At 43.1% G+C, this 19176-nt stretch overlaps 1 protein-coding gene across 1 annotated transcript in view; it reads left to right on the forward strand.

The window, feature by feature from the left end:
- The window catches only part of Arhgap35 (Rho GTPase activating protein 35), a 112607-nt gene that overhangs the window by 65064 nt on the left and 28367 nt on the right, over window positions 1–19176 (forward strand). The gene's annotated exons all lie outside the window — the stretch shown is intronic.

A 19176-nucleotide genomic window follows, 5' to 3' on the forward strand; every position in this document is an offset into this window, starting at 1 on the left:
ACAAGTATTTGAGACTGTTACCAATCCTGGCATTCTGATCAGGCATCTAAGACTCATGTACAGGTAGGGTCTCTGCTCTGAGGTAAGAAAAAATCATAGTGCTTGAATATCTTGTGATCATGTGACTGGGGATTTTTTTGTTTTGTTTTTTGTTTTTGATTTTTTTCGAGACAGGGTTTCTCTGTAGTTTTTGGTGTCTGTCCTGGAACTAGCTCTTGTAGACCAGGCTGGCCTCAAACTCACAGAGATCCGCCTGCCTCTGCCTCCCAAGTGCTGGGATTAAAGGCGTGTACCACCACCGCCTGGCTGTGACTGGGTTTTTTAAATGGAGCAATGTGAGATACAAAAAGAGAAGTTGCCTTAAGTTTTTAAGTTTTTATGTTCTTAAGATAGTACAGTTTTACTTGTGTGGGTGCTTCATTTTACTGACTTGGGGCTCTTACATGTCTCTTTGCCTTCCAGGTTCACATTATTGTTTCTTTCTTTCTTCTCCTAGCTACTTTCAAGGATCTTTGAGGAGGAGGTTTTGTAGGTACCTGTCAGTGTGGATTCCCAAGCATTGTTGGTTGAGCTTAAGAATGTAGACTTGGGAGCCAGGCAGGGTAGTGCACACTTTTAATTCCAGCACTAGGAAGGCATAGATGGGCAGATCTCTTTGAGGCCAGGGATACACAGTTAGACCCTGTCTCAACCCACCCCTACCAAGAGGAGGAGGAGGGGAAAAAAAGAATGTAGATTTGAAAGGCTTGAGGCAATGCTCAGCAGTTATGAGTGTCCTAGTATCCACATGGCAGCTCACAACCTTCCAAAATACCTTCTGGAGCACTGTCTTCTAGCCCCGTAAGCATTGCATGTATGTAGATAATACATGGAAGCAAAACACCCATGCACATAAAATAAATAAAATTTAAGGTTGAAAATAGAGAGGCATGGGCTAGGTGTGTAGCTCAATACTAGAGCACTTACCTGGCTTGTGCAAGGTCCTGTGTCTCATTCTTCACACCTCCAGAGCATACACAAACATGGGACTCTGTGTCCTCTTAATCCTTTTCAACCCTGACGCTTGTCCACCTTCAGTCACTGTCAAGCCAAGCTGCTGCTCTGCAAACTCCACCAGATTGCGTCACTGTCTCTCCAGACACTGATTCATCTGATCGCATCCCAGGCCTGCTAGATCTACATCATCTCTTGCCTCTGTCCCCACCCATTCATTTCTGCTTCCCCACTATCATCTCTTTCCAAGACCTTCCTGCTTATGTGATCCTGATGTAGAAAAGTCTCGCCGTTCTTCCTTGTACTACTGACCCCTACAGCCCATATGAAAGACTATTAGGTCTTTATGTTAAGTAAGACATTGTTTTATGTGTATATTCCTCAGCCCCTAAACTCTGAAAGCGTGCATTTTTAAAAGTTACTTACTTTAATTGACAACAGAACTATACATTTTGTACAACTGGTTTGAAATACAGATTGCCTAACTGCATTGTATCTTACTGCAATGTTGTAGAAGCAGCTGCTGTTGCTGATTGTGAAGCATCATCTCCTTGTGTGTTTAAGAAGTAGGGTCCAAGTGGGGTGCTTCACACCTTAAATCTTGGCAGTTGAGAGGTAGAGGCAGGAAGTTCTCTGAGTTCAGGCCAGCCAGAGCTGCACAGTGTCAAAAAAAAAAAAGAGGCATAATAATTAGTAGAGGTATTCTGGGGTCGTGATAAACCTTTGAACACATGGCCTTGCTTGGATCAGAATCTCAGCTCTATCATCTGTTCATCACTGCATTGTGAACACTAATAACTAGCCTGTCTCGTGGAGGGACCACAGAGCTTAGGGAGACCCACATGAGTGGCATAGATTGTGGTGCCTGGAGCATAGCCATGCTCCAAGAGTCCTGAATCTTGACTTTGTGTTGGTATATTTCATCCCTTCACTCAGAGGCACTGGCATAATCTCTGCTCCCATGCCCAAGAAGTTACTGATGATGGCCAGTGTTAATGACTGCTGCACATCAGCCAGAGACTTCGCTGTCACCCTGGGCAACTTTGCCAAGGTCACCTTTGATGCCATCTCAGAGACCTACAGCTACTTGACCCCTGACCTCTGGAAAGAGATTGTATTTACCAAGTCTCCTTATCAGGAATTCACTGACCATCTTGTGAAAACCCACACCAGTGTCTCTGTTCAGAGGACCCAGGCTCCAGCTGTAGCTACCATATAAGGGTTTTTTGGTGTTGTTTTTTGTTTGTTTGGTTGTGTGGGGTTTTTTTTGTTTTGTTTTGTTTTTTGTTTTTTCCAAGACGTTTCTTTGCTGTCCTGGAACTTACTCTGTAGACCAGGCTGGCTACAAACTCACAGAGATCCACCTGCCTCTTGTCTCCTGAGTTCTGGGATTAAAGATGTGCGACACCACTGCCCAGCTCCACATAAGGTTTTTTGTTGTAGGAGGCTGCTTGTCGACCCAGACTCCCATAATAATCACACAGAAACCATATTATTTAAATCACTGCTTGGCCCATTCGCTCTGACTTCTTATTTGCTAACTCTTACATCCAAATTTAACCCATCTCCATTAATTTGTACATCACCACAAGGTCATGGCCTGCCAGCAAAGTTTCAGCAGGCCTGTCTCAGGCAGTGGCTCCATGGCTTCTCTCTGACTCTGCCTCCTTTCTCCCAGCATTCCGTTTAATCCCCCCTACTCCCCAACTAGCTCTGTTCTACCCTATAAGGCCAGGCCAGTTTCTTTATTAACCAGTGGTATTCGCAGCATACAGAGGGGACTCCCATATCACCATATAAGAAAAACAAAGTGAATTCAGTCTGAATTTTTCATTGTTGTTTGTTTGAGTTTTGGGGGTTTTTGTTTGTTTGTTTTTTACATCCTGAATGTTAGTCTGTATACCAGGCTGGCTTCCTTCTCTTTGCTAGGATTACAGGTGTATGTCACCACACCAGTAACCGCCCCCACCCCCACCCCCACTGCCCTTTCTCTTGGTTTGCCAGTTTGAAGCTATTGAAAAGTTGAAAGAAGCTTCATACTTCATTGGCTATACTGGCATTGTCACTTTAAGAATATTCACCAGGGCCCTGGCACTGGTAGAAGGTGAAAACCACCTCCTAAAAGTCCCTGACCTCCACACGTGCTCCACAGTACAAACATGTACCCTCACACACGCACTAGTAGTGATAGATTTTTAAAAAGAAAGCAGTATCTGCCAAGGCTGGGGTAGATCTCAGTGCTCAGGCACCTGCTTAGCTGCTCAACATGAACACTGGGTTCCACCTCCAGCACCTGAAAGAAAAACATTACCGTTGATAATACTGATAGTGTTATTTTATGTTTAGTCCATGTTTGAATTTGCTCAGCTGACTTTTAACTGTCTGTTATGGTTGAGTTTTTTTACTCTAGGATGCAAACACTCAATTCCATCTCACTCCACCACTCCTACTGACACCATTACCTTTTCTGAAGTGTGTAGACAGTTGCCTTACAGAGTAACTTTGATGTAAAGTACTGTCTGGACCTCTCATCACTCTCAGCCCACTTCAGTACTACATATGACCTCCTCAGAGTGTGGTCTTGGATAAGTAAGTTCCCAGCTTACAGTGGGCACAGGACCAGTGCTTCCCCTCAAGCAGAACACATCTGTGACATGGACTTGTACAAGCTCTGTAGGCTTGTGTTGAATGATTAGATTTTCCTTCAGGAAAATGGGTGCTGTCATTGGCCTCTCTTGTCTTTGTTCTTCACTCATGTGAGGAACTGCAGTATAGAGTCCAGACAAGCAGAAACAACATCCCATCAAACTTTGTCAGAGCAGACCAATCTCAAAAGAACTTACATCCTAGTTTCCTCATCTGTTCCCTTCATATTGATAACCCTGACACATGACCCTGGCAGATAAAACAGTGTATTGCACTTTGCATTTCAGAGGCAGGGCTTGAGAAGCTCAGACCCCAGCCTCAGGGCTCATGATGCTACCCATCCACCCACCTCTCAGCCTAACCAGAGCACAGCCAAACAGGAGCATGGACAGCAAAGTAGCTTACGATAAGACTTAACAGTATGCAAGTCAGGACAACTTAATCCATCCCAGTACCTTTAAAAATTGTGGGATTTGTTGTCATTTGTTTTGTTTTTGAGGCTGGGTCTCCTGGAGCCCAGTCTGGCCTTGAACTTCCTACTTCAGTGAGGATGAACTTGTGAATTCTTCATTCTTCTGCCTCCACCTTCCAGGTGCTGAGATTGCAAGTGTACACTAGCTGGGCTTGTGGCATTCTCATGTGAAAACTGTCGTTCCTGCTTATAGCCCACCTTCTATTGAAGCTCTTTCTGAGTATGTTTTCCTCCTTAGGGTAACTTGGCATGTCATGAGTGCAGATTGATTTTGGTTTGTTCTTGTTTTCCTCATAACCAGTTCCTTTACCTTTGTTTCATGTTGCCCGAAATTACATTGTGCTGAGGCTACTGTGGCCAGTAGTTAGAAGAGCTCTCACATTGATTTGCAGATGCTGTTAGGCAGCTTCAGGGTCAGCCTCTTTGCTTGCTGTGCTAATAGGGTGTTAGATTTTCATCCTCTCAGCTCTTGTTACATGGAAAGCCTGGAAGAGGGCATGTTACTACCACAGCTGCTCTGGGACCTCCATGAGAGTCACTGTGCAGTGGGGAGGCTGGGCCTGTCTTTCTGTCCAATGCCCTCCTTGGCCCTTGGTTTCATTTGTGTGAAAAATAGGTTGAGGCCATAGAGTCACTGCTCCCTTGTGGAGCCTGTGTGACTCCTAAGTAACAGAGAATACTGGCCAAGTTAATTGAATTCCCTGCTTCATGACAGGAAATAGGAGGATTCAGTTCTGCACAGTTTATGTGTCTGGGAGTAGGGTGAGAGGTCACTTTTAGAACATTGTTCTGAGAGTACCTGTTCAGAATAAGGCTTAAATTTGGAATTTTCCAGGTTGGTTAAATAAATTTCAAAGCCTATGTCTCAGTCAGATTTGAATCAAAGTTTCCTGTGGTTCAGGAAATGACTATGCTGTATATCGCAGGACCTACGAGGGAGCTTTCAGGGGCCCTTCATTCACTAGTGCATCCCAGATGCTCAGCACCTGGCACTTGCCATGACAGTTGTTCCCTGACTCTGATACAGCTTCATCTCTAGCCACTTAACGTTTCTCTTGGCATAGAGTAATCTGTGAGACCAAACCTTCCTGTGACTTCCAGCCTTGTTCTCCGAGAGTAGGTGGTGATAGGATGATACTCAGTGTTCCCATCTGCCAATCATTTCTTAATTGGGTTACTTTCTGAGAGGTACCCAGTCCCTAGCCCTGTAGCAAGCATGGCAGGCAGCCATTGTTGGGCATAGTGAAGTGGTTTCATGACAGAAGATACCTGTTTGAAATCCTGAATTATAATATCGAAACCATTCTATTCACATAACTGGTGGGCCTCAAATCTGTTGTTACTTTTTGTTGTTGTTGGATTTTTTTGTTTTTCAAGACAGGGTTTCAGCCGGGCGATGGTGGCGCACACCTTTAATCCCAGCACTCGGGAGGCAGAGGCAGGCGGATCCCTGTGAGTTCGAGGCCAGCCTGGTCTACAGAGCTAGTTCCAGGACAGGCTCCAAAACCACAGAGAAACCCTGTCTCGAAAAAAAAAAAAAAAAAAAAAAAAAAAAAAAAAAAAGGACAGGGTTTCACTGTAGCTTTGGAGCCTGTCCTGGAACTAGCTCTGTAGACCAGGCTGGCCTCGAACTCACAGAGATCCGCCTGCCTCTGCCTCCCGAGTGCTGGGATTAAAGGTGTGCGCCACCACTGCCCAGTGTTAACTTTTTTTTTGAAGCTTTATTGTTTTTATATTTATAGCTGTTTTGCTTGCATGTTATGTCTGTGCACTGTCTGTATACAGTGCCTTAGGAGACCAAAAAGGACATAGAACCCTGTAAGTGAACTTACAGGCAGTTGTGAACCACCATGTGAGTGCTGAGAATCGAACCCTGGTCCTCTGGAAGGGCACCCACTGCACTTAACCACTCAGCGATCTCTCCAGCACCCTGTTGGTACATTTAAATTTTAGTTGGCTCCCATGAATTTAAAAAAAAAAAAATCCCTGAAGTCTAGAAAGCTTGGAATCTGTCAAATAATAATGCCAAAAATGGCTTGCTGTCATACTCATCAGCCCACTTTCTAATCATACATATTTGTGGATGTTGGTGTGAGCTGTCGTTGTTTCTGTTTGCCTTTCACGATAGCTTGTTCTATTGCTTGAAAAACCTGGGTGTGGTAGAAAACTGGCCCTTGGGATGGGGTAGGGGCATCTCAATCATTATAGTTCTTCTGGGAGAACCTTGGGTGTCATCACAGTACAGGGTGAGCATTATTGGCAAGAAGATGGCAATGTGTGTGGTCCCATTCACTAATCTTGGAGTAGTGATGCATAAACCTTAAGGCAACCTGGCATCCCTATGGGGCTGCTCCTAGTTGGGTGCAGTGTTGCAACTGAAACCCATTCATTTGTAAAAGCTCTTTGTGAACCAGGTGTGGTTGTGATACTTAAGCGCTCAAGGAGGCACATGAGCTTTGTGAGTTTTAAGACTAACCTGGTCTACATAATGAGTTACAGGCCAGCCAAGGCTGCAAAGCGAAGGCCTGTCTCAAAATTTTTATTAATTAATAAAAAAAAAAAAAAAGAAAGCTTTGTGAGAAGTCCTAGAATGGAGCCATACACCCTACCTTGGTAACAGTGCAATATGTAATCATTTAGTGGTTCTGTGAAACAAGTGGTGCCTTCAGGGACACTGGGCCTTGCTGGACAGCATAACTGGTCAGGATTGCCTAAGTCGTGAAGTCCCAAATACAGAACCACATACTTGTAGAAAGATAGAAATTTCTGAGAACTCATGAGTAGATCTAAAAATAATCTGGTAAGAGTGGTAGATTTCACCCAACCTGTATTCAGTAAATACCTTTTTAAATTATTGTTAATTAAGAACCTGCTGTATGTTAAGCACTGTATTGAACTTAGATTACCCTCATTGTGTCCAAGATGGGAAAGATAGACATAATCATACATCCATAATTAATCAACACTATACATGATTGGATTTTTAAATTGTTAATAAAGCGACTAGCAGTATCAAGTGTTGGCAAGGAGGTGGAACATTTAGCACCCTCACAGAAACCACCAAGGGGCATAGAGAAGGTGGGTGGCTTTGCAGAGCTCTTTGGCACACTACAAAAAAGTTAAATATACACTTGCCATCCACTTCTAGGTATTTATTTACCCAAGGGAAATAAAAACATATGTTCACCCAGACTTAGACACCACAGTTTGTAGTGGCTTTGTTCCGGAGAGCCTCAAGTTGGAAAGAACCCAGACATCCCTCAGCAGGTAGAAGAACAAACTGGTGCATCTACCCCATGAAGTACAACTTGGAACCCAAAGGTACTAGCATTGCCACACCCACTAAGATGATAGACTGCCACTCTGCCAAGAATGGCAGAAGCTAGGCACAAAACCACAGAAATGACTCTGTAGAGTGAAGGCCACTCTGGCAGCAAGCAGGACAGTGCAACCTGGAAGCTGGCCCAAAAATGACTTATAGCAACAGGACTTGAGGAAACTAAGGGGCAGCATTCTGTGTCTTGAAGCAATTCTGTTCATATGCACATTTTATAAATGGCACTTTCAGTGGGTACCTCAGTAAATCTTGCCTTAGTGAAGTTGATCTTAAGATACTCAAAGAGTTGCTGACTGAATGATTTAGAGAACTTGATTATGATTGTACAACCCTAAGCTAACTGTGATAGTTCATGCCTCTAGTTTCATCACTTGGGAGACAAAAGCAGGAGATGCTGTTTCAATAACAAATGTGTGTTGGGGGGGGGGGTAGGTAGGTAGATGAGATAGATAGATAGATAGATAGATAGATAGATAGATAGATAGATAGATAGATAGATAGATAGATAGATAGATAGATAGATAGAGGTAGATATAAGTAACTGGTCTTGGTGGCACATTCCTTTAATTCTGGCACTCCAGAGGCAGGGGCAGCTAGATCTATGTGTTTGAGGCCAGCCTGGTCTAATTCTAATGAGTTCTGGGTCATCTGGGGATACACAGTAAGACCATGTCTTCCCAAAATGAAAACAAAAGAAAAAAAAAATCACCAAACATATCAATTAGTGATTGAAGTACTTTATGCTGGAGAGAGCTAAGCTTACCTTGCTAATAGCACGATTGGACATAGCCTGCCCAGTAGCAGTGCACCCTAACCTTATAAGCTTCCTTGCCAAATATTTCATCTGAATCTTTATCAGGAGACAATGACTGGACAAATCAGATGTGCTATATTTAAGACAATTGGGCCAAGCAATGATGGCATGTGCCTTTAATCCCAGAACTCAGGAGGCAGAGGCAGGCAGATCTCTGCGAGTTGGAGGCCAACCTATGAGTTCCAGGACAGCCAAGACTATCCACACAGAAATGCAGTCTCAAAAAAACCTAGATAAATGAATAAGTGAGTGAGTGAATGGTGACTGGCCCAACCTCAACAAAGTTAGTATTGTGAAGAAGAGTTTGGGGACCTGATATGAACCCCTTTCCCTTCATGGCCCAGTGTTAAGCCACTGGCTGTAAAGTCACACCAACTTTACCCCTGTACCCAGGCTATCGGTCAGAAGATTCTGAGACTCAAATCTTACCTGTGTTTTGAGAGAAGGTCTGGTGATGGCTTGTCTGATGTTAGCTATCATTTCAATGGCACCTAATATAGTGACTTGTTCTTGGGTAAACATCAAAATAGAAATCTTTCCAGAACAGTTGGCTAAGTAACACTGAATTGTGACACCAGTAGATTTTTCTTCTTTCTTTCTTTCTTTCTTTCTTTCTTTCTTTCTTTCTTTCTTTCTTTCTTCCTTTTCTTTTCTTTTCTTTTCTTTTTTCTTTTTTCTTTAATTTTCTTTCTCTTTTTCTTTTCGAGACAGATTTGCTCTGTGTAGCCCTGGCTGTCTTGAAACTCACTCCGTAGACCAGGCTGACCTCCCACACACACAGATCTGCCTGCCTCTGCCTCCCAAGTGCTGAGATTAAAGCTGTCTGCCACCACCACCTAGCACCACAGTAGATTTCTTAAACTTCTCATTGAAGTTGATTGTACGTTAAGAGAAGTACACCTTTCATGAATACAGATGTGCATGGTACAGTATGTCTGTGCCACTACGACCACCACAGAGAAGGAGAACATGAGCAATCCCCTAGCAGGGCCCGCGTAGTTCTTTCTTCCCCTTAGGAAGGATAAGCACTATCCTGGCTTCTGACAGGATAGAATAGCTTTCACAGTGTAATGGTACCAGATACCTATTTCAGACCTGGCTTTTCTCACTCAGCAATGTATCTGTGGGCAGTTATGAACAGTCCTGCAGTGAGCACTTTTGCATGTGCATGTTGGTAGACTTAACTCAGCATATGCCTAGAAGGAAGGCAGGGTTGAATTATTCAGTTTAGCATACTTAACATAATGGCTTTGCGATTGCTATCCTTTAGGATCAGGGATGAGGATGGGGATGCCACAATGACCCACATTCCTGTAATACCTGAATGAATGTTTCTACCTGTGCGCTGCAGCAACTCTCTTTACTGTGGCTCTCTGTGGTTTTCAGTTCAGACTGATTCACATAATCTTGATCCCAGGGTCCTGCTTGCCCAGCCATTGATCTCAGCTTAAATATTGCCTATATGTGAAAGAGATAAGTGACACTCTCCCCTGGCACTTCACCGTGATGCATAGGTCTCACCAAGACTGCAAGACAGACTGGTCAGGTGGTGTGGGAAGACGAGTTAGGAAGCAAACTCTAGCCAAACCAGTGACCTGCAACCACACTTCTGTCACTCCCTAATCACTTGTGTATGTGGTTCAGTATTATGTCTCCGTTCAGAGGCAACCCTCAGCTCCTCCATAAAAAGAAAGATTCAGAACTGTGACCTTCCCCGAGCTCATTTGCCTGGGTAAAAGTGTCGAGTGCTTTCTGTGTGACAGATTTAGGTTTCACTACTAATTGATGGGAACATCTTCAGGGAGCTACTCCTGCCATTAGACAGAGGCCTTTGGGAGACAGCCTTGCAACAAACACTCTCAGAGCCAACTGAGCATCCCTGTGGGGGCAGGGCACAGAATACTGCTTCATTAACAGTAGATCTGCTGCAGAGGCTGCTATACATTCTGCACATTTTGGTGGTGTTTTCTCTCTAGTGAATATTCTGTACAGGATGAACCTCAAGCCAAGCCTTGGCTTTTCTGCTTACTAGCAAATATTTAACCTTGCCTTGCCTTCACTGCCCTGGCTATAAAATGGAACTAATGAAAGCACTTTGAGTCAGTAAGATGACTCATGTTACAGACCTTGTAACAGTAGCTAGTGGCCATAAGTAGTAAGCTCATTGCTATTGCCGCTGCTGTTGCTGCTGTTGACATTGTCCAGGATACTGCACCTTTATCTGTCCCCTACACAGAGGTGCCAGCTTTCAGAGTCCAGAATAGGCTACTCCCCACAGAGAGTAGCTTGCCTGAGGGACACTCCTTATTGAATTGCTGGAGACTATAGCAGGGTGGGTCAACATGGACTCTGGAACCTATGCAGTTGCTTTAAGATTCCAGTTCTACTGTATATGTAGGCTGAACGGCTTCCTGTCTATAAAGCCACCTAGCCTACCTCTTAGGACTGACCCTCAGAAATTCTGTTTGTGAGATGCTTGCCTAGGTCAGTCAACCTCAGAACAGTAAGCGGGGAGCTATTACAACCATACTGTGAAATTTCACTTTGAACTTCTTGCTGCTTACTCTTGTAGTTGGGATTTTGGTCTTTTCATAATCCTCCCTGCTATCCAGGCCTACCATGCAACTTAGGAATTAGATTTCCCCCCAAAGGTCTCATGCCTCCATTTTGTCTCATTCTTGTGAATTTCTTAGCCTGCTCCAGAGAGTCAAAGTAGGAGGCCCAGAGCAGTGAAGGCTTTGCAAGTAGAGATTGAGCATCTCATATCAAGTGCCATGTTCAGGTGCTAGACATTCACTGCTGGACAAGAGACACAAGTCCTTGCCCCTCTGTAGCATGTGGTACAGTTGAGCAAGAGGGGGCAATGTTTAGTAAGTAAAATGTGAAGGGTCTCAATGGTTAGTACTCCAGAGAAAATAAATGAAGCCTGTCCCCTGGAATATGAACTCTACAGATTGAGAATCTATATTTCCTGTAATAGGGGTTAAGGAACTAGGCTTTTGAATGGATTAATATTTTGGTTGATTGGTTTGTTGAGACAGGGTCTTGCCGTGTAGCTCTGATTGGTCTGATACTCACTGCGTAGCCCAGGCTGACTCTAAACTCAGGATCTTCCTGTCTCTGCCTCTTCCTCAAGTGCTAGGATTTCAGGCATGTGCTACTACATTAGACTGAATTAGTTTTTAGAAGGGTAAAAATGTTGTGAAAGCTGGAGCCATTCTATGTCCTTTGGACAGAGACTCTAAACTCAGGATCTTCCTGTCTCTGCCTCTTCCTCAAGTGCTAGGATTTCAGGCATGTGCTACTACATTAGACTGAATTAGTTTTTAGAAGGGTAAAAATGTTGTGAAAGCTGGAGCCATTCTATGTCCTTTGGACAGAGAGATTATAAGTGGGAATGCCCTGAGACTGGAATATTGTTTTCAGAGCCCTGGGCACTCTGAGGAGAAGGGTACTATTGGTTTGAGGGCTTTGAGTGGATAGGTGTAATTTGGCCTCCTTCTAGTAAAGCAACTCTGCCATTGTGTGAAATGCCTGACCCTAAAAGGCTCAAGGGCTCTTGCTGTAGCTGTCTTTCTGCGTGTCTCACTCTGCTCTGTTCCTTCTCTGGAAGGAGAGAAGGCACAGAGGTTCTGGTCCCCCTTTTTGCTAGTCGACATCCCCTAGACCTGTAGTCTCAGCTGGATTGAACCTGAGAGTAGAGCTGATCTGCCCAAGTTGGATGTCTTTACATAATCACTCTTTGGTGCCATGTCTCCACATCATTGTTCATCACTTTGTCCTGTCTGATGGGCCATATCCTCCATTCTGGCAGACTACTAGTATAGCACTTCTCTTTTTGTACGTGGGTTATGTATTTGTTTGTTGCCATTCATAAGAAGAGACTGGAAAGAATCCACCACCTGTTCTCACTCTCTTCTGACTATGGGTGGATACAGCAAGAAGGAGGCCTTCTGCAGGACAGGAGGAGGGCATCAGCACAAACTTAAGTTGTCAGTTTGACCTTGAACATTCCAGCTCCACAAGTGTCAGAATGTAAATTTTGTGTTGTTTCCCAGTGCCTACGGTATTGTTTTGGGGTCAGAAGCAAAAGGATTGCTACAGGCGTCAGAACACTTGAAGCCTCTCCTCAGCCCCAGCTCCCCAGAGCCTCAGTAAGAGATATTGTGCCTGTATGACCACAGCAGAGAACTAGGTCAGCAGGAATGGGAATTGAGGCGACAGAAGAACAAGACAGGGATGAAGATGTGAGGTGTACACTTGAGAACCCCAGGCAGAAAAGATAAAAGTACTCTTTTGTATAGGGCCAGGCTCTCAGCTGCTGAACTGGTTTGAAATGAAAGATGACTTGGGAATTGGATAATGGAACCCCACTTTTGCAAACAGAGATGGCACAAGACCTTGTGATTTTACCCTGATTTGGGTCCTTTTGCTCTTGGCTGGAATCCTTCAGCTATTTAAGTTCAGTGACCTCCTGACAACTTAAAATACAACAAAACACAGTTTATCTTTTCACGTCAGCAGCAGTTTTGTTGAAATGAGACCTTTCTAGTGCGTGGTCCAGAGCTCCTGATAAGTGCAACTACAATTGGTGTTTGTGTTTGGCATTTATTTTGCAGGTTTCAAAAACCACAACAAAGAGCCTCTTTCTTCTGTTGTGGTTGTCAGGAGCCAGCATTCGGGCTTTGACAGCGAGACTGTTTATGGAGCAGCCTGGTCTATAAGAGGTCTTCACTTCTAACTGGCTGTTCTGAGAAGAGAGAAGCCTGTGTTCTCTTCCAACTAAAAGATGTTATAGGACCCTATGTCCACAAGTCTTCTGAGATGATTTTCAACATGGCCCTAGCCTATTATGTTAGAACAACGAGGTGTGTGATGATAGAGTGGGAAAAACAAAGTAGAAATTCCTGCCCTGGAATGGACTGAATAGGATTTTACTTACTGGTTTTGACAGACAAGAACTTGTCAATCCTTCTGCCACAGGCTCTCTAAGTGCTGAGATTATAGACTTGTGCCACTCTGTTTGGCCTAAGCATAGCTTCTCTGTATATGCTTGAGTGCACACTATGTGCACTGTTACATGAATGTTAAGGTCGGAGAACAAATTTCAGAAATCTGTTCTTACCTGTCTTACTGAGGTACAGACTCTGATTCTACTGATGTACTATATACTTCAGGCTAGGTGGCCTGGGAGGTACCAAAGCATTCTCCACATCTCCTCTCAATGTAGAGGTAGACTTAGAGATGCACATTGCTGCTCATCTGGCTGTTTTTATAAGTTCTAGGGGTTTGATTTTTGTCTATTAAGCCGTTTCCTCAGGTTCTGTATACAGTTCTTCTGGTCTGTCCCAAGCTGTTCCCTCCATACTTGCTCTTACAGTTGGCTGAGATGGGTGGTAGTGGGGGCATTAAGTTTAACATTAAGTTTGCCCAGTTTGGAAAACATTACAGATGAGAAGAAAGTGGTAATAGATATTTTAATAATAATAATGATTGGGTTATTTACTGTTTTAGAGGTATCTGCTCTTTTCTATCCCTTGGTTACCTTTCAGCGAACTTCTTGACAATGTATCTGGTCTAATGTATCTCCTAATCTGGTTCATACTTTCTGTGTTTGGGGAGAGAGTCTGTATTTTTAGAGTGATCTTTTTCTTTTCCTTTTTTCAAGAAAATAGAAATTGTTCTGTCATTGACATGCAGTATCACTTCAAACCCCATCCCCCATTTGTGGTACAGGGCATGGAGCACAAAGACTTGCTAGGTAAGCTGCAGTACCACAAATCTACATCCCAAGTCCATCTTTTTCTTTTGTAAGTACAAAAAGAAAAAGGAAACCTTGCATACAGACCTAAGCATATGGAAAATGTGGGACAGCTAACTGGGAACAACCAGTAGGAGGTATCCATTCCATACTTGGGCATGACTGCAAAAGTACCACAACATACATGTACAGGTCAGAGGACAACTTGAGGGAGTCAGTTCTCTTCTTCAGTATTGTGGATCCCAGGAATGGAATTCAGGTCATCAAGCTTGGCAGACACCTTTATCTGCCTACTATCTCGTTGACTCAAATATGTTCACATTATGTTTTCTTGAAGTTTTAGTTTTTGAGATAAGAACTCACTAGAGTGCCAAGCTAGGCTCAAACTTAAGGACTCAAGGATCCTTCTACCTCCTTTTCCTAAGTAACTAGACTACAGGCACATGCCATGGCACCTGCCTATCCTATGTTTAACTGTTTCTAAGCATTTGGGAAACACTTGTTTATAGGTCTTAGCACTCCACATTTAAAATGATTTTTTTTTAAAGATTTATTTATTTATTATGTATGTAGTGTTCTGTCTGCATGTGTGTCTACAGACCAGAAGAGGGCACCAGATTTCATTACAGATGGTTGTGAGCCACCATGTGGTTGCTGGGAGTTGAACTCAGGACTTCTGGAAGAGCAGCCAGTGCTCTTAACTGCTGAACCATCTCTCCAGCCCTTAAAATGATTTTTAAAGCCAAGCATGATATACATGTCTGTAATCCCGGTACTTGGAAGGTAGAGATAGAATCAGGAATTGAAAGTTAGGCTGAATTAGGAAGTAGGGCTGTAGGCATGGTTCAGTGACAGAGTGCTTGCCTAGAACCTCCTGCTTAAAATCTACCACTGAGAGGCTGAGTGTGTAGCTTAGTTATAAACAGAAATCATTTCAAATGGTTCTTTTATCTTTGGGGGTGTGATTTGAGTTATTAAAGGTATGGTTTAGAATAGATGAGGTGTTGGCTTTCTCTGTGACCTTAGATACTTGTGATCATTGTCACAAGGATGGTCGCAAGGTGATTATGTCTGTGTCAGAATACATCCAAATCTTAGCTCTGGATCTATCATTCTTTGGTGTTTTTGTTTTGTTTTTTTTTTTTTGTTGTTGTTGTTTTTAAATATTTATTTATTTATTTATTTATTATGCATACAATATTCTGTCTGTGTGTATGTGTGCAAGCCAGAAGAGGGCACCAGACCTCATTACAGATGGTTGTGAGCCACCATGTGGTTGCTGGGAATTGAACTCAGGACCTTTGGAAGAGCAGGCAATGCTCTTAACCACTGAGCCATCTCTCCAGCCCCTCATTCTTTGGTTTTTGTGTGTAAAGATATTTAGTGAGTCTCTTTCGATAAAGACAGTGACTAGGGCACAATTTAGCAGTCCCTAGGAGTTAGAAAACAGAAGTGAGTGATACCTGGTGGAGAGTTCCTATGTTCAGATGACTATGAGAGGCCCAGAGTATAGCAGCTCAGTATATGCTGTGAGCCACCCATTGTGGGTGCTGAGAACAATGTACAATTTTAACTATTGGCTTATCTCTCCAAATTTCCTATAAAGAAATGTCTACATATGCACATTCTTGTTTTTGTGTTTTTTTTAAATAGCAAATTGAAATGACATAATGCAGTTGTATGATGGGTTTTCTTTGTTTGCTTTGCTTTTTTGAGACAAACTGTGCTAATATCTCAAGCTCTCAGTCTTCTGAGTGTTAGGATTGCAGGTCTCTCCTCTAAGCCCATCTTCTATAAGTCCCTCCTTTCTTTCCCCTGCCTTCCCTTCCTCTGCATAGTCTTTCTTTGGATGTATCAGATTATTTAATCAGCTGGCAGCTGAAAGGTATGTGTTTGTCTGCTATTACATGTCATGCTGCAGCAGCTGTCTATAGCTGAGAAGCCACAGGTTCTTGTGGTTAAGTCCCGTATGTACCCATCTCTGTTGATGTATGGGTGTGGCCAGCTTGAGACTTCATCACCATATACCTCTGTAAACTGCTGGACATGTGTTACCTTACATAAAAGTCTTGGTTAGGGATCCAACCCAGTTCTTCATGTATAGCTAAGATCTGGGGATTGTAGGGTTTCCTAAGATCCTGGTTGCCAAGATTTGGCCTTATGGTAGTATTAGCATGGGGGGGGTGGTTATGACCATGTGGACAGTGTCTCTCACACCTTGAGCCCTGGAAGAATAACGGTGTATCTTAGAGCCAGCTAATACATCAAAGGGAGTTTCTGGAAAACTCTTAGCTTGATCTGCTGTTTAGGGGAAAGCAATCCCTTTCACACAGGGGACAGAGCTCTAGATGGTTGCTACTGAGAAGTCCCATTCCCTCCTGCCTCTCATTCATAAGTTTTTTTTTTCTCCATTCTCATTCTCCTCTCATCATTCTGTCTTTGGGGGGGTGGGAGATTGCTGGGGTAGAACCCAGGGCCTTATGCTAGGCAAACAAGCATTCTACCATTGAGCCATATTCCAGTCCTGGTTTTTTGTTTGTTGTTTAGTTGGTTAGTTAGTGAATGTTTTGTTTTTAGTTATGTGACTGGGGTGAGCAGAGCCTGTTCATAGAGACCAACTGTTGGATCCCCCTGGAGCTGAAGTTTTCTGTGGACCTCACCTAAGTCCCTCATCATTCTCCTCTTTTGCCTTAAATGCTCCTTAGCAAATCTCATCTTTCACCAGAGACCCTGCTCAAAGCCTACCATCCCTGTGGGAGCTGACATTGCCTTCCCTACTCTGGGCCAACTGACTGTTCTGTGTTGTGCAGTCTCCATGCCCCATAAATGAGCTTATCTCCTTTGTCTTTCAGTAAGGTTTCCTTCCCACCTTCCCCTGCCTCATAGGTAAGCCGTAGCATTCTTTAAAGCTGTTTATTTTGTATCCTCATGCCCCAGCACTGTGCTTTCAGTAATTTGCTTTCTAATTTTTTTTTTACACATTTACTTATGTATATGTAAGTGAGTGTGTGCGCACATGGGGAAAGTCAGGACAGTTTGCAAGAATCCGTTTTCTCCTCCCACCACAATGTGGGTCTTGCGTTATCAGGTTTAGTCGCAAGCTCCTTTACCAGATGAGTTATTTCACCAGTCCAGGTATTCTCTTTCTCATTTTCTCTCTCTCTCTCTCTCTCTCGATTTAAAAAAGAAAGAAACAGAATATAGACAGCAGTACTCTATCCCCTTTGTTGGTTGCATATAGATATTTACATAATGATTGATAACAGTGAAATTACAGTTATGAAATAGCAGTGGATTAATTTTATGGTGGGGGATCACCACAACATTAACTATTAAAGTGTGTCAGCATTAAGAAGGTTGAGAACCACTGGATTAAGGGAAAGTGAAAAAGATCTCTGAAGAGGGGTCCGGTCTCTACTTTCCTTGCCTAGATCCCAGGGATAAAACTCAAACTTACCAATTCATGCCCTATACCTTTCTCTACAAACACTATGAGAGAGACCCTTATTGTTTGTCTCCTCAATAGACTCTAAGTTCCTTAAAAGAAGAGACTGGCTTTTTATTGTTTCCTTCAAGCCAAGTGCACAAGACTCTGTAAATGATTATGAATGACTGAGTAGTGTAGAACATGCAAAAGGCCCCATCTCTTAAGAGCTACATTTAGCTGTAGAAATGTGGAATATGTACATAGAAAAAGAGAAGGGGAGAGATACATTTAATACTAAGATCCTAGACAAGGTCCTAAGGTTTCAGTATCTGAGTGGGAACAAGTGCCCTATGTCTTTGGTGTTAGGTGTAAGGGAAGATTGCAAGAAGGGAGGGAGCATGCATGATACTGCTAGCTGCCAAACAGCGGAATGAAAGGAGTCAGCCTGAATAGGCTGATGAAAAACGTGGTATCCTCTAGGTGGGTTATAACAACAGAAATTCAAGACATCTGCTCCAGTCTGGAAAAAGAAAACAACAAAATACTGTGTGAGAGATTGTTATTCATAATAGCCTGAGTGGTAAACACCCAACTAGCAAACCCATGCCTGATAACAAAATACAATAGCATCCATCTATACACTAGCCTGTCACTTGGCCATAGATGTAATGGAATATCTAAAATCGTTGAACAGTGTGGTCTGTGAAATAGACAAGTTAAAAAAATCAGGATGTATGCTCCCATTTACATAAAATGTCCAAAATAGGCAAACCTGTCTGTTCAGAAAGTTGTGTAGCAGCTACAAGGAGGCAGGAATTTGAAGTGTCTGCTCATGGGGACATTTTTTTTTTTTTTTTTTTTTTTTGGTTTTTCGAGACAGGGTTTCTCTGTGGCTTTGGAGCCTGTCCTGGAACTAGCTCTGTAGACCAGGCTGGCCTCGAACTCACAGAGATCCGCCTGCCTCTGCCTCCCGAGTGCTGGGATTAAAGGCGTGGGCCACCATCGCCCGGCATGGGGACAATTTTTTATGGGCTAATAAAAGGGTTGTAAAATTAATGGCTGATTTTTCTGGATATGCTGTGGGTGGAGAAAGCTGTTGTGCTATATATTTTGAATATATTGAATAAATGTTAATTGTTGGTTGATTGTAACAGTAAATGGAAGATAAATAGATATTTTCCTCTAGGATTGATCATTTTTCACTTGAGTCTACAGTTACTTGTTTTGATTTGAGGCGGATCCTTAGAGAACAGGGCTGTTCAGTGTCGTTCATGTCTTGGAGCACTGAAACTGGGGAGGAAGATGGTGTTAGTCTGTGTTTTTTCTTTGCTGTGATCAGTACTTACAAGAAACAGCTTAAGGGAGGAAGATTAAGGCAAATAAAGAAAACAAATTATTAGGTTTCCTGATCGTACAGGATGAGTTCACAGGCACTCACCTCTTCTTGGGGGCCTCTGATTGGCTGGGGTTGGTCAGCACTTTCACTTTTCTTTATCCTCAGCGTTCCATTGTTTTGTCCCATACAAGTTTTGTCCCATCGCTGAATGTTACAAGGTATTGCTGCTGTAGGTGTATCTTTGATTTTGCCTAAACATTTGCTAGGTAGAGTCCCCAGTGTAGGAAAGAGCAAGGGGATAGCAGATTCTCAGACCCCTGCCACCTTTCATTTGGAAGACTGATCACATGTGTTTACCTTAGTGTTTTTGGGTAGGTGTTTTGTTTGGGG

This window comes from Microtus ochrogaster, linkage group LG4 (assembly GCF_000317375.1).
Source record: "Microtus ochrogaster isolate Prairie Vole_2 linkage group LG4, MicOch1.0, whole genome shotgun sequence".
Classification (NCBI taxonomy): domain Eukaryota; kingdom Metazoa; phylum Chordata; class Mammalia; order Rodentia; family Cricetidae; genus Microtus; species Microtus ochrogaster.